This window comes from Portunus trituberculatus, chromosome 33 (assembly GCF_017591435.1).
Source record: "Portunus trituberculatus isolate SZX2019 chromosome 33, ASM1759143v1, whole genome shotgun sequence".
Classification (NCBI taxonomy): domain Eukaryota; kingdom Metazoa; phylum Arthropoda; class Malacostraca; order Decapoda; family Portunidae; genus Portunus; species Portunus trituberculatus.
In genome coordinates this window covers 6,991,875-7,006,874 of record NC_059287.1, presented here as the reverse complement: position 1 = coordinate 7,006,874, position 15,000 = coordinate 6,991,875, and the positions used below count along the sequence as shown (strand labels likewise).

At 39.5% G+C, this 15,000-nt stretch overlaps 1 protein-coding gene across 1 annotated transcript in view; it reads left to right on the top strand.

Annotated features, from left to right (window-relative positions):
- LOC123512177 (neuronal acetylcholine receptor subunit alpha-10-like) overlaps positions 1–15,000 on the top strand; it is a 205,982-nt gene that overhangs the window by 83,892 nt on the left and 107,090 nt on the right. The gene's annotated exons all lie outside the window — the stretch shown is intronic.

Genomic DNA, 15,000 nt, shown 5'->3' with positions numbered 1-15,000 from the left:
TTCGCATCGTCCGCAAACAGATTTATGTAGCTGTTCACTCCCTCTGGCATGTCATTTATATATACGAGAAAAAGTATTGGTGCCAATACTGACCCCTGTGGCACTCCGCTGTCTACTGTTCTCCACTTGGACTTCATATCTTTAACTATCGTCCTTATTTCTCTCCCCTCAAGTAATTCTTCATCCATCTCAATGTGCTTCCTTTTAAGCCACCCTTCTCCTCTAACTTCCATAGTAATCTTTCATGTGGCACTTTATCAAACGCCTTTTTTAGATCTAAATAAATACAGTCAATCCATCCTCTCTCTCTTGTACTTTATCAACTATTCTAGAGTAGAAACTCAATAAATTTGTTACACATGACCGACCTTTTCTAAAACCAAATTGGCTATTTGATAATATTTTGTTGTCTTCAAGAAACTCGATCCATTGCTTCTTTATTACTTTTTCACACATCTTGCATATTACACTAGTTAGTGATACCGGTCTGTAATTTAAAGGTTCTTCCTTCCTTCCGCTCTTATATATGGGAACCACCTCAGCTCTTTTCCACTCCACTGGCACTGTTCCATTTTCTATTGAGCATTTTATGATGTTGTATATTGGACTTGCTAGTTCTTCCCTACATTCTTTCAGTATTCTGCCTGAGACTTCATCCGGTCCCATTGCCTTTTCCTCATCTAGTTCCGTCATCAACTTTTTTATTTCAAGCTTGGTTACTTTAATCTCTTTCATATGGACAGTCTCTCTATTACCCTGTGGTCTTTCAAATTTGGATTCCTTAGTAAAGACCTCATGAAATTTACTATTTAACAGTTCTGCCATACTTTTGGGTCTTCCACCATTCCGTTCTCTCCTTTTAACCTTTCTATTGTTTCTTTTTGTCTTATTTTTCCATTTATGAATCTGTAGAACAATTTTGGTTGTTCCTTACATTTTTCGACAATGTCCTTTTCATAGTTCTTTTCTTCTTCCTTTCTCACCTTAGCATATTCATTTCTTGCTGTTTTGAAGTTTTCCTTATTTTCTGGATTTCTGTTTCTTCTCCACCTTTTCCATGCTCCATCTCGTTTCTCCTTTGCCCTAGCACATCTTGCATTAAACCAATCTTTCTTTCCTTCTTCTTTAGGTCTATATTTCGGAACATATTCCTGACCCCAGTTTTGTATATTTCCAAAAATAAGTTATATTTCTCTTGAACCGTTAATGAGTTTTCCATCTCCTCCCAGTTTACGTTTTTAAAATAGTTCTTGAGATTCTCAATATCAGCCTTTCTGTAATTTAATCGGTCTCCTTTGTATGATTCATCTCTATCTTCCTTTCCTTCTTCTATATCCATTTCTAATATTACATGGTCACTCTTTCCCAATAGGCACTTATATCTTATATCATCGTTAATTGGTATATCCCTTGTAAAAACTAGGTCCAATCTCGCCGGCTCATCGTTTCCTCTGAATCTTGTGTTTTCCTTTACTCTTTGGACCATCAAATTATCTATCATTAGGTTCAGGAATCTATCTCCCCAGGCATCTTCCCCCATACCACTTTCATAATTTTCCCAGTCTACCTCCTTACAGTTGAAATCTCCTACCAATATCACTTTTCTCCTTTCTTTAATGATTCTTGTAAGACTCCTTATTGTGTCATTTATCATGTCTCTATATTCTTGGTTAGTCCATGAGTTTGTTTTTGGTGGCACATATGTTCCAATGATTGTTAACTCCTTTTTATTAATATGTATCTTAATATACAGTATTTCTGATTTTCCTTCCCCAAACTCGACTGTGTGTGTGTGTGTGTGTGTGTGTGTGTGTGTGTGTGTGTGTGTGTGTGTGTGTGTGTGGGAAGGAAGGAAGGGAAAAAAAAAAACGTAAAAAATTGTGCTGTTTTATTTCTTATGGTGCTCGTAGCCTTGTTGTTGTTGTTGTTGTTGTTGTTGTTGTTGTTGTTGTTGTTGTTGTTGTTGTTGTTGTTATTGTTGTTGTTATTGTTGTTGTTGTTGTTGTTGTTGTTGTTGTTGTTGTTGTTGTTGTTGTTGTTGTTGTTGTTGTTGTTGTTGTTGTTGTTGTTGTTGTTGTTGTTGTTGTTGTTGTTGTTGTTGTTGTTGTTGTTGTTGTTGTTGTTGTTGTTGTTGTTGTTGTTGTTGTTGTTGTTGTTGTTGTTGTTGTTGTTGTTGTTGTTGTTGTTGTTGTTGTTGTTGTTGTTGTTGTTGTTGTTTATTTATTGTTGTTGTTGTTCTTTAGTATTTATTTATTGTTGTTGTTGTTGTTGTTGTTGTTGTTGTTGTTGTTGTTGTTGTTGTTGTAGTTGTTGTTGTTGTTGTTGTTGTTGTGGTTATGTTGTGGTTATTTGTTGTTGTTGTTGTTGTTGTATCATATTCTTTAGTACGTATCTTTTATTATTCGGTCCATTATTTTTTCTTATTCTTTTTCACTTCGGTGCTAAAAATCCTCTCTCTCTCTCTCTCTCTCTCTCTCTCTCTCTCTCTCTCTCTCTCTCTCTCTCTCTCTCTCTCTCTCTCTCTCTCTCTCTCTCTCTCTCTCTCTCTCTCTCTCTCTCTTATACGCACACAAGAAAAGATGCAAATGTGCTTTTATGGTAATACAGTAATACACTAGAAAGCGTATTTGCAGCTCCCCACCTCTGTAAAAAGAAGGAAAGAAGGAAAGAAAGAAGAAAGAAAAAAAAAGTGAAAAAATCCTGTTGGTATGTAGTAGTAGTAGTAGTAGTAATAGTAGTAGTAGTAGTAGTAGTAGTAGTAGTAGTAGTAGTAGTAGTAGTAGTAGTAGTAGTAGTAGTAGTAGTAGTAGTAGTAATAACAGTAGTAGTAGTAGTAGTAGTAGTAGTAGTAGTAGTAGTAGTAGTAGTAGTAGTAATAGTAGTAGTAGTAGTAGTAGTAGTAGTAGCAGCAGCAGCACCAGCACCAGTAGCAGCAGTAGAAATAACAGTAGTCGTAGTGCCAGTAGTAATGGTAATAGTAGTAGTAGTAGTAGTAGTACAATAACGGCAACAATAACAACAACAACAACAACAACAACAACAACAACACCAACAACAACAACAACACTAAACAACATTACCTTCCACCACCACCAACACCACCACCACTACCACCACCACCACCACCACCACGCATAACAACACTAACAAACAGGACCACAAAACTCCAACACTACGCTAGCGCCGCCACACACTCCTCTCTCCTCGCTACCTTGCACTATTCTTCCTCACACTTAAGACCTTCCTTCCCGGCGAGGTGTTTTGCTCGGCGCGGCGGTGTGGGCTGTGACGAGGAGATTGTTAAGCCTTTTTTGGATGCAAGGCTGTTCCGGGTGTTCTTGAGAGAGAGAGAGAGAGAGAGAGAGAGAGAGAGAGAGAGAGAGAGAGAGAGAGAGAGAGAGAGAGGCTAGAAAAACGATACCAATAGACTTAGAAGGAAAAAAAAGTGGTTTAGGTGGACGAGGAACACAAGAAAAGGCAAAGAAAACCAAACAGCAACAGACCTATATCTTCTAATGGGGTGCTTCTCGGGGATAGATTTTTTTACCAATTTAGAGGAAAATTACAGCTTAGATGAGGAGGACGAAGAGGAAGAGGAGGAGATGAAGGAAGGAAAACTGGGAGAGAAAAGAAGAGGGGAAGGAAGGGAAGAAACAAAAAAACACTAAAGAGGAGGAAGGGGAAGGGCACGAGGAAAAGGAACAGGAGGAAGAATACAGAAGAGCATGAGGAGGAGGAGGAGGTGGAGGAGGAAGACGAGTAAGAAGAAAACCATAGCAATAACCAAGGCTAAGAGGAGAAGGCGAAGACTTGGAAAAGGAGAAGGAGGAGGAAGAGGAGGAGGATTACACAGGATTACGTGAGTTAACGAGACAGCAGCAGATTTTGTGGCCTACTAAAGGCTGTTTGGGGAATGATTTAAATTTGATACTTTAAGATGTAAAAAAAATAAGACACTATAGTTAAGGAAATTGCAGGAAGAGATGGAGGAGGAGGAGGAGGAGGAGGAGGAGGAATAATAAAAGGAGGAAAAGGAAGAAGAGGATGACAAAGGATTGGAAATTTACGTATACGAGCAGCAACATATCTTCAGTTCCTTGCTAGACTGCTTGATCTCACTACACTACACTGACTATTGAACTACCGCCATTAGAGGAACGACAGCACAGTGGAAGGTTCCAGGAGGAGGAGGAGGAGGAGGGAAGGTTCATGGTGTTCCAGTCAGCGTGGGACAGGAGGTGACAGAGGACTGCAGGATGGTGGGCGGCATTATTCAGCGGGCGACAAGTGGCATCAGGTGTTGCCCTTTAACACCAGGAAGTGTAAAGTTTTACGAGTGGGCCCTGTAAATACAGCACCTTGGGGAACACCTCCAGGCAGTAGGCGGAGAAAAGCCACGGCGTTACTGTTGGGTTACTGTTGCAGTCCCGCCGTGCCCACAAAGCTGTGCACATTTGCAGGCATGGAAAAAGTTAACCTGATGCTCACTTTGGCAGCGGAGAACATTGGGAGCAAGACCCGGGAAATAGTTCTCTCCTGCACTGCTCTCCAGTGACTCCTCAACCCAGACTGGTGCGCTGCTCTGCCGCTCAGTTAAGCCACGCTAGGGTCACTCCGTCTAAAATGTTTCTGTTTCGTTAAACATTTCTGGGTAAAGCTGCTGTCCTTCGGAAATGGCTCATTCACGCTACTCGGTGCTGCGCTGAGAGACCGCACGTTCTCCCAGTGTCGCCAGTGTGCATGGACAACGTTGTAGTGTGCATTAAGCCACGGTAGATAGTCTAATTTGTGTCACTTGTTTTGTCTCACACCTGTAGTTATTAGGTGTTTTTTGAGGCTGACTGCACCACATACAATGCCGCTGTCTGCTACCCATGTCCAGCGATTCCTGTGGCCTTGAGGCAAGACATGGTGCTTTGTTCACTGCTTCCTTATAACCGACTCATGAAATCTGCTGATATTGATAAAAAAGAACGGAAAAAAGGAAAAAACAAACAAAGAAGCAAACAAAGGACGTGTTATCTTTCGCAAAAGTTTCCTCACAAATTTTGTCTGCCAGCGATAAAAAGTTTTGGGAGAATCACAGAGTTGTCGTGAATATAAGCGAAGGTAAGGCAACAATAAGCTGGACACCTTATGGTGTGCTGAGCCAGTCACAACAAAAACATCAGTGGCATTATTCTACACAATGCTTCAAACAGACAAACAGACAAGTAATTTGGGTCAGTCGTTTTACAAAATATAGAGGACAGCTCCTGTGGTAAATGAACAAAATACTTTCCCATTACTGAAATACATTCAATATAGACTTAATAAATAATGCCATATGATATTATTTTGCATCAACTGAACAAATATATATCTTGAATATTTTTCATGATACAGCAGTAGCTATGTATTGAAATCTTAGAACAGTAATATCTTCATTATTGCATTCCAATGCTATATGATATTCATCCCTTAATACATTATTACTACATTTATTTTAATATCTCTGTTTTCTTATAGTTCAACTATACCTATCTGTCACAATAGGTAACCTATGTTTATTGGTCTTTATTTAAAAGATACATGCTTAATTAATTGCATAGGAAAAATACATGCTTAGTTCATTGCATAGGAAAAAGTATATGCTTAATTCATTGCATGGGAAAATTCACATAAGCTGTTGTAACACTATTGGAGCAGAGGAAAAGAGAGAGTATCAGAACACTTAGTGATGGTATTCACTGGCATTGATCTGTTTCCTTTTTTTTTTCTTTTAGTTCTTTTTTTTTAAGTTTTCTTTTCTTTATTTTTTTCATTCTTTTCATTTTTTTCGTTCTCTCTATTTCTCTGTACCTACACAAAACAAGCCCACATCATAAAAGAAAAACCCTGGGAAAGGCTAGCCGTTTACTTCCCTCTCCCTAAACCAGAGGAAACATTTCAATTCTCTACAATAAGAAGGAATTTCGCCTTTAACTCCTCAAACAGCACATCTCCAAGGCACCAAATAGTTAATACACTCAGTCTTACTTCCTTCAAGAGTCCACGCGTTGCTCGAGTTCAGGGTCAGTATACTAAATCTCTTTACTCTCTCACAACGACTATTCTATACGAGTAAGACCACAGTAATAATCATCCGAGTTCTCAAGAGCGTTCCTCCTGCTAATAATGTAGACATCTTGATATTCCATCACTAGAGCTGTGAATAAACCTTAAAAACCCGCGTCACTTCAACCAGAGGCTTTATAAATCAGAGTTTCGGAATACGTTTCTAAATATTTTCCTTTGGCTTTGTAGTGACTGTTAAAGGAATAAAGTGTGGTGGTGGTGGTGGTGGTGTGTGTGTGTGTGTGTGTGTGTGTGTGTGTGTGTGTGTGTGTGTGTGTGTCTGCCGTCTGGAAGTGGCCAAGTTTGGAACTTTGGTGGTGTTGGACTTAGTCTGGGGTAGCCAGGAAAAAAAAAAAATTATATGGCCGACCCATAGCCCTCCCTCGATCCTGTTCCTCGAGTTGGCGCATGCGCTGTCAGGTGCATCTGACGTCATCGATGAGGACGTCACTGCCACTGCTGATTACTGAGCTGCTCTTTCTACCTACTCCTCACTCGGGTGTCAGGACTGCTAATTGTCTAACACAATCATGGCAAGAAGTTTGGCTGAGCTGAGGCGGATGCAGCGGGGTCAGCTGGCAAGGATAAATAAAGAGGAGCTGATTGAAACAATATTATCTGGCCAACCCGAGGAGACGCCGGGACTGAAGGCGTTGGATGAGAAGCTCAGTGCAGTTATGGCTGAGGTTGCTGAGCTGAAGACTGCGTTAACATCTCCAGACAGCTTTGTTACAAAGAAATTTACGGAGCTACAAGAAAAATAGACAAGCAAGCGGAGATCATTGCAAGTCAACAACGTTTCTTGGAGATGCTGGACCGTAGGGAGCGAGAGATGAATGTGGTAGTGCTGGGACTGCCTGACGAGGGCGAAGCGCTGGGTGGAGCAGTCACAGACGTAGAAAAGTTGGCGCATCTGTGGGGCAAGATGGAAGTTGGCAGTGTGGACTGTCAACATCGCAGGCTTGGCACAGTAGGTGGTGGAGGGCGTAAGCGTCCTCTGCTGCTCACCATACGCGATAGAGACACTCGTTTGCGTATCCTTGCAAATGGCAAAAAGCTTAAGACTGCAGGGGATAATTACGCAAGGATCTACGTAAAGAAGGACGTCCATCCCAGCGTGCGAAAGGAGTGGAAGCGACTACGCGACGCTGAGGCGAGGGAGAAGGAAAAACCCGAGAACGTGGGATGCGTAATCAGACTGGACACAAGACAAAGAAAATTATATCGAGATGATGACGTCATTGACTCTTGGAACGCACAGTTTTTCTAGGAATACCACAGTTTGCCAGGAAGTGGAATGGTTGTGTGTGTGTGTGTGTGTGTGTGTGTTTTACGGTAAGGCCTATAGGGCCTGTAGGCACACTTGAAGAGTGTATGGGAAGCGCTGTTTGGGTTCTGTTACATCCCTCCAAGTGACTCCCAGTACTATTCCCATGATGCATTCGCTGCAGTGCATGAAAAGATCAGGTCGAGGCAAATGAGTAAGTTCAGCTTCCGCCCCTTAGTGGTGCAGGCAATTTTATTTATAGTGGTACCCATATTAGGGCCCATATCAGCACCCAAGCTCATCTTGAGTGTAACCACCTAGAGCCCGGGTATCATGGTGACATGTAGGTAACTTTAAACCACTCGACAAATGGCAAAATGTTTTAAGGCTGTACGTGGTGGGATTCGAACCTACGCGTGGACGTCTGCCCGATCCCACGCTCACCACCGTATCCACTATGCCACCGCCTCCCTTTTATGTGTGTGTGTGTGTGTGTGTGTGTGTGTGTGTAATTCACCTCGGTCGTCTGCAGGTCACCTAGCAAGTCTTCCCCATTACGGAGCGAGCTCAGAGCTCATAGACCGATCTTCGGTTAGGACTGAGACCACAACACACTCCACACACCGGGAAAGCGAGGCCACAACCCCTCGAGTTACATCCCGTACCTATTTACTGCTAGGTGAACAGGGGCCACACATTAAGAGGCTTGCCCATTTGCTTCGCCTCTTACCGGGACTTGAACCCGGCCCTCTCGATTGTGAGTCGAGCGTGCTAACCACTACACTACGCAGTGTGTGTGTGTGTGTGTGTGTGTGTGTGTGTGTGTGTGTGTGTGTGTGTGTGTGTGTGTGTGTGAAAGAAGAAAGAAAAAAGAAAGAAAGAAATATATTTATTGCTCAGACTTTTTGACAAAGTATGGAGCCCCTCAATACGTACATAATCTTATGTATCACCTAAACATTCGCAACAATGCATTAATAAACTGTGCCAGATTTATTAACAAGTTTATATTACCATTTTGCATCAGTTTGACAAATTTGAAATGATTTGGTTGCAATCTATAATACTCAGGTATGTATCTATTTCTCAATTGAAGAATTTCTTGATTTTGACAAATCAACAAAGCATGGTATTCATTCCCTATCAATTCATTATTACATTTAGTACAATAACGCACCTCTCTGTCCGTTTGATTATATCTACCAACAATGATTGGTAATTTATTATTTCCCGTGCGAAGCTTTGACAAACTTATACGATTATTTTTATTAAGTTTAAGCAGGTATTCTTCAATTCCATAAATTTCTTTATATAATTTGTAAGTACTACAAATACCTTTATTTGATATGTTTTCATACCACTTGTTTATCCATAAGTCTTTTAATTTTTGTTCAATCGCTTTTCTGAACCATTTAGGGTTACTAACTGTCTGCGCCATCCACACCCATGACATTCCACACTCTATACAAATATTTTTGATGTATTCTATCCATGGTGACAAATACAGACCGCTCGTATATAACTGTAATAAGCAATTATACATTATATAACTTAATTTAGTGTTCTTTCCCGTCACTAACCTAGACCAATAACTTATCATCTTACACTTAATAGTTATATCAAGAGGGTAAACTCCCAGTTCACCGTATACCATGTCTGTGCTGGTGTATCTATGTACATACAAAACGTGCTTCAAAAACTTCATATGTAGTAATTCTATTTCCCTTATAGTACAATCACCCCATATTTCACAGCCATATGTAAGTACAGGCACAACCATCGTTTTAAACAGTTCTATTTGAATATCAACTGGCAAGTCATATTTACGTGAAGTACCAATGATGGAATACAAAGCCCTGGTTGCCTGTTCCTTAAGAGCCAACTCCCCTTTCCTGAATCTACCATTATGGTTAAACAAGACACCCAAATATTTGTACTCGTTAACAACCTGAATAGTCTCACTCCCTAATTGAAAATTATAACTACTTGTTTGTACCTGTCCTCTACTAAATACAACAATTTTGGTTTTGTCACAGTTAACCTTTAACTTCCAATCTAGACAATAATTATGCAAAGATGTTAGCGCCTGTTTCATATTCACTTCACTATCACATAGCAATCTGCGTACATTAGCACAAATAATTTCAAATAGATATTGAGAAACTTGTTATCAAAATCTAAGTATTTACAAATAAGTTCAAGAAGTTTGTCCTGCAAGTCATTAATATAAAAAGCAAATGACAATGGTGACAAATTTTCTCCCTACCTTACCCCCATATTACACAAAAATGTGTCCCACAATTTTTGATTCACCATCACACAAGATCTAACATTTTTATACATACTATTAAAAACATTTAACAATTTACCATTAACATTATCTCTAACCAGCTTAAACCATAATCCTTCCCTCCACACCATATCAAACGCCTTCTCTCTACGAACAAGCAAAATAATTTTTTCTTGTGTGTGTGTGTGTGTGTGTGTGTGTGTTTCACCGTTTCACTGTTTGATCTGCTGCAGTCTCTGACGAGACAGCCAGACGTTACCCTACGGAACGAGCTCAGAGCTCATTATTTCCGATCTTGGGATAGGCCTGAGACCAGGCACACACCACACATCGGGACAACAAGGTTACGACTCCTCGATTTACATCCCGTACCTACTCACTGCTAGGTGAACAGGGGCTACACGTGAAAGGAGACACACCCAAATATCTCCACCCGGCCGAGGAATCGAACCCCAGTCCTCTGGCTTGTGAAGCCAGCGCTCTAACCACTGAGCTACCGGGTGTATGTGTGTGTGTGTGTGTGTGTGTATCGTGTGTTTCTTATAGTGTGTGTGTGTGTGTGTGTGTGTGTGTGTGTGTGTGTGTGTGTGTGTGTGTGTGTGTATGTGTGTGTATGGTGTGTTTCTTATAGTGTGTGTGCGTGTGCGTGTGCGTGTGTGTGTGTGTGTGTGTGTGTGTGTGTGTGTGTGTGTGTGTGTGTGTGTGTGTGTGTGTGTGTGTGTGTGTGTGTGTGTGTGTATAAGTGTGTTCGTGCTCACTATTCCGTCACATCTCACAAGCTCTCACAACTTGCCCTTTCTCATGTGGCTTTTATTAAATTTCATGTGACCACCTCCTCCTCCTCCTCCTCTTTCTCCTCCCCATCTTCCTCTTCCTCTTCCTCTTTCTCTTCCTCCTCCTCTTCCTCTTTCACTTCCTCTTCCCTCTCTTTCCTTGCGTTCCTCAACTGATTTAATTTCTTCCTCTTGGTCTTTGTTATTGTGTAAATTTTCCTCCGCCTGCTGTTTCTATGCTTTCTCTACCTGTTTCTCCTCCTCTTCCTCTTCTTCTTTTACTCCTCCTCTTCCTTCCTCTTCCTCTTCCTCTCATCATTGTAGTCGTTGTCGTCATAGTCACTGCCTTCATACCCCTCCTCCTCCTCCTTCTCCTCTTCCTGCTTCACGCCCACAGTACTAACACTCAACCCTTTCCATCCCTTCACCCCCCCCTCCCCCATTCCCTCCCAGCGCGTAAAGCCTCAGTCGTAACGTCGTCTTCTGGAAATTTACCGAGGCACAAATAATGAAAGGATTAGAGACGAACGTTTCAAGAAAATATAAAACGTGGACTGCACTTTATTTCACGCGGGACGTAAAAGTATTGCAAAAAAAAAAAAAAAAAAAAAAAAAAGATATATTTAAAGAATAAATGGATAAAAATGTGATAGTGGTGAAATAAGTTAATGCCGGAGTGCGTGTGTAGTATTGCCAAGTAGAAAAGAAACTGATCATTCGGAGGAGGTGAAATGTAGAGGTATTGTGTCGATGTTGTAATTTCCTACTTTTATTTTTTTTTATATACCATGTAGGCTTTCCACGGCAATTAATGGGCTAAAGGGGACAGTTTTTGGGGTACCTCCTATCTCAAAGCCCACCCGCTAGGAAACCGTTGCCCCGAGTGAGGAAGCCCAACCTACACTCAGACCGTGGACAGGATTCGAACCCGTGCGCTTGGAGACCCCTCGGACCCCAAAGCAAGCAGGGTTCAACTGTACCTGATGGGGTAAAAATTGATATTCCTTAAGAGAAAAGATATTGCATTTTTCCTTTTTTTTTTTCTTGTGTAGGTTTATTAGATCTTTTTTTATTTCCTTCTTTGAGTTTTAGTTTACATTTCCGTTCCTCAAGAAAAACGAAAAAAGTATTGATCTTTTTTGTGCCTGTATTAGTTTTTTTTTTTTTATCTCAATTTCGTTCATCGAGTTTCATTTCACATTTTTTCCTAAGCTGATAACACATAGGAAATAATTTGCTACCTGAAGAAATGAAGGAAGAAACAAAAAATATATTGCCTTTCTTTAAAAAGTCTATCTCGTGTCTATTTATTTTTGTAATTTCTTTCATCGAGTTTTATTTTATATTTGTATTTTTCCAAGGCGATAAGACAGGAAATAAAATATAGAAATATTGGAGGGATTTTGTAATTTGTTACCTGAAAAGAGAGAGAGAGAGAGAGAGAGAGAGAGAGAGAGAGAGAGAGAGAGAGGTGTTGTCATTCTTTAAAAAATGCTCTCTATTGTAGCTGTTTTTGTTTATTTTCCTTTAATTTTTTTCGGAGACTTTCTTTTTGTTTGGTGTTGTTTCCTCGATACGTTCTGAACATTGTCTTGAAGGTGACGAGAGAAATATTTGTTTATTTAATTTTTTTTCACCTTATGTATTCTATTTCATTTTAGCTCACTCTGTTCCTTTTTTATTTCATTAATCTGTTTGTTATATTTCATTCTTCCTGTTCTCCTTGATTTCACCAATACATTTTTCTAAGCTTACTCTACTTTAATTATTGCTTCGTTGATTCATCCTCTTACTTTGTTTGTTTGTTTATTTATTTGTTTAGTCGTATATTAGTTTTTGTCATTAGGTAGGAGAGGGAGGCACAGTTATAGGAACAATTGTATACGCAGTTACATGTGTCATGACATTTTATTACAATAAGGATAAAAAGCTAACCGCTACCGTATATGCATCCTGGTGAGCTATTGTTATGCATATGAAAGAATCGTCATTATCGTGTGCATTCTGAAAGTGTATTGTTACAAGCATGATGACAAAAAAGCATTGTTACTGCACGCATTTGAGTAAACTATTCTCATGAAATACTTATTATCATACAAACTTTAAATTTCTATTCCTGAAATGATGAAGTAATCATTATTGTAAGAAATTTGATGACCAGTTATTACTATACACATTTTAAACGCCTTTTCTCATACTCGTATAGAAAAAAAGATAAATAAAGATCGTTACCGTACGCATTCTGACAAATCTATTATTATAAATGAAGAATTGTCATACACATCTTAAACGTCTATTGTTACATATGTGTTTCTGGAATCTGTTGGTATGAATTAATAAGACTAATAGTTTATCTACGCGTTTTCCACTTCTATTGTCATAACCATTAAGAAAATGGTTACTGTACCCATTTTGTTAATCCAGCGTTATTCAGATATGGGGATTGCCACTAGTATATGCTCTTTAAATGGCTAATGTTACACGCAATGAAAAATTGTTATGGTACGCATTTTTGACAATCATATGGTATAGATATTTATGACGTATAATTTATTCTATGCATTTAAACATGTATTGTTAAAAACATAGACAAACAATCACATGAAGCAAAACAAACCCTCACCATCCATTGTTACAAGCTTACGTGAAAGACAAGAATCATTATTGTACGCATTTTTCGAACAGTAGTCTATTGTTGTATGCATTCCAGTAAGCCAGGAGAAGACTGCACCGATCAAGTTTCTTTTCTCCTTTCCTTTCTTTTTCCTGCAGTACTGCCGAGGCTTCGCTGCAGGAGTGTTCTCGCAGGCATTGTGTGGCCCAATAATTACACTCGAGGCTGCAAGGCTTACTCGGCTTTATATCTGAAGTTTGCGCGTGTTTTTTCTATTTTAACTTCTGTTTTTTTATTGAAGATAAGATTGTGAAGAGAGGTGGAGGTATGCATACATACATACATACGTACACATTGAGAGGCAATCAGACAGAAAAACATGCACTGTAAAAGGCACGGACACACACACACACACACACACACACACACACACACACACACACACACACACACACACACACACACACACACACACACACACACACACACACACACACACACACACACACACACACACACACACACACACACACACACACACACACACACACACACACACACACACACACACACACACACACACACTCCGTAGGGTAACGTCTGGCTGTCTCGTCAAAGACTGCAGCAGATCAAACAGTGAACACACACACACACACACACACACACACACACACACACACACACACACACACACACACACACACTCTCTCTCTCTCTCTCTCTCTCTCTAGTAGTTATGTAGATGGATGGATAAACACAGAGAGAGAGAGAGAGAGAGAGAGAGAGAGAGAGAGAGAGAGAGAGAGAGAGAGAGAGAGAGAGAGAGAATATTATTTCAGCATGCAAAATTCATTTACGTTTTCTGGTGACTTGATACTCTTCCCATTTTCAAACATTTATGGCCGACTATATTATTTTCTTTCCACCAAGTCGTGTTTTTTTTTATTCCTTTTCTTCTTTACCCTTGCTCATATTTTTCCTTTCCCTTCTCTCTGTTCATAAGCTTTTTTTTTTTCTCTTCTTCCTTACCTTTGTTCGCAAGATTTTTCCTCTTCCTCTTCCTTACATGTATTCATAAGCTTTCTTTCCTTTTTCTTCCATAATTCTATTCATATTTTTCTTCATTTCTTTCCCTCTGTTCCAATTTCTATCTTTACCAGTACATTTTCCTATTCCTTCTCATCATCTTTCACTCATATTTGTTTTCTTTTGTTTTCCTCTTTTGCATCTGTGTTCGTAATATTTTCTCCTATCTCTTCTTTGTTTTTACTTTTAAACCATTTTTCCATTCGTGTTTGTTAGTATTGTACCCTCTATTCTCCCTATTCCCTGTTCGTAAGTTCTATTTAGTCTTTATCCATTCTATTTTTCCTTTCATCCATTCCTAAATATGAAGGGGAGTTGATGGGGAGGATCCTTGAACTTTTGTATCTATCCGCTTCACAAATGTACGTAAGATATACAAAAGTAACAGTGAATAATTATTGTCTTTTATCAGATGAGTTTATTTCTATGTAGTGTATGACATTAACCCCTTCAGTACTGGGACACATTTTTACCTTGAGTTTTGTGTAATATTAGATCATTTTATTGATATTAGGAAGGGTCTATGGAGGTCAGAAGATTAATGGCCACAGTCTTCACTATTTTAATCTCCCCCATAAGTTTCTGAAGCTGTATATAATCACCAAATAGTAAGCAGAATGAATATGGAAACACATCATGGTACTTAAGGGATTGAAAAGCGGTTGGTGGGGAGAAGTCTTGTATTTTTCTATCTTTTCTTCTACTGTTAGCGTTTCAGGGCAATATAGAGGATAGAGTAATACTTTGTCTTATATATTTTTTGAGTATATTGTATGTGTGTATGCTCTGATATTAGTCCCATTATGCATTCTTTGACATCGTATTGTCTTATTCTTTTCTCTCTTTTCATATTCTTCTCAATTACTAATATTGC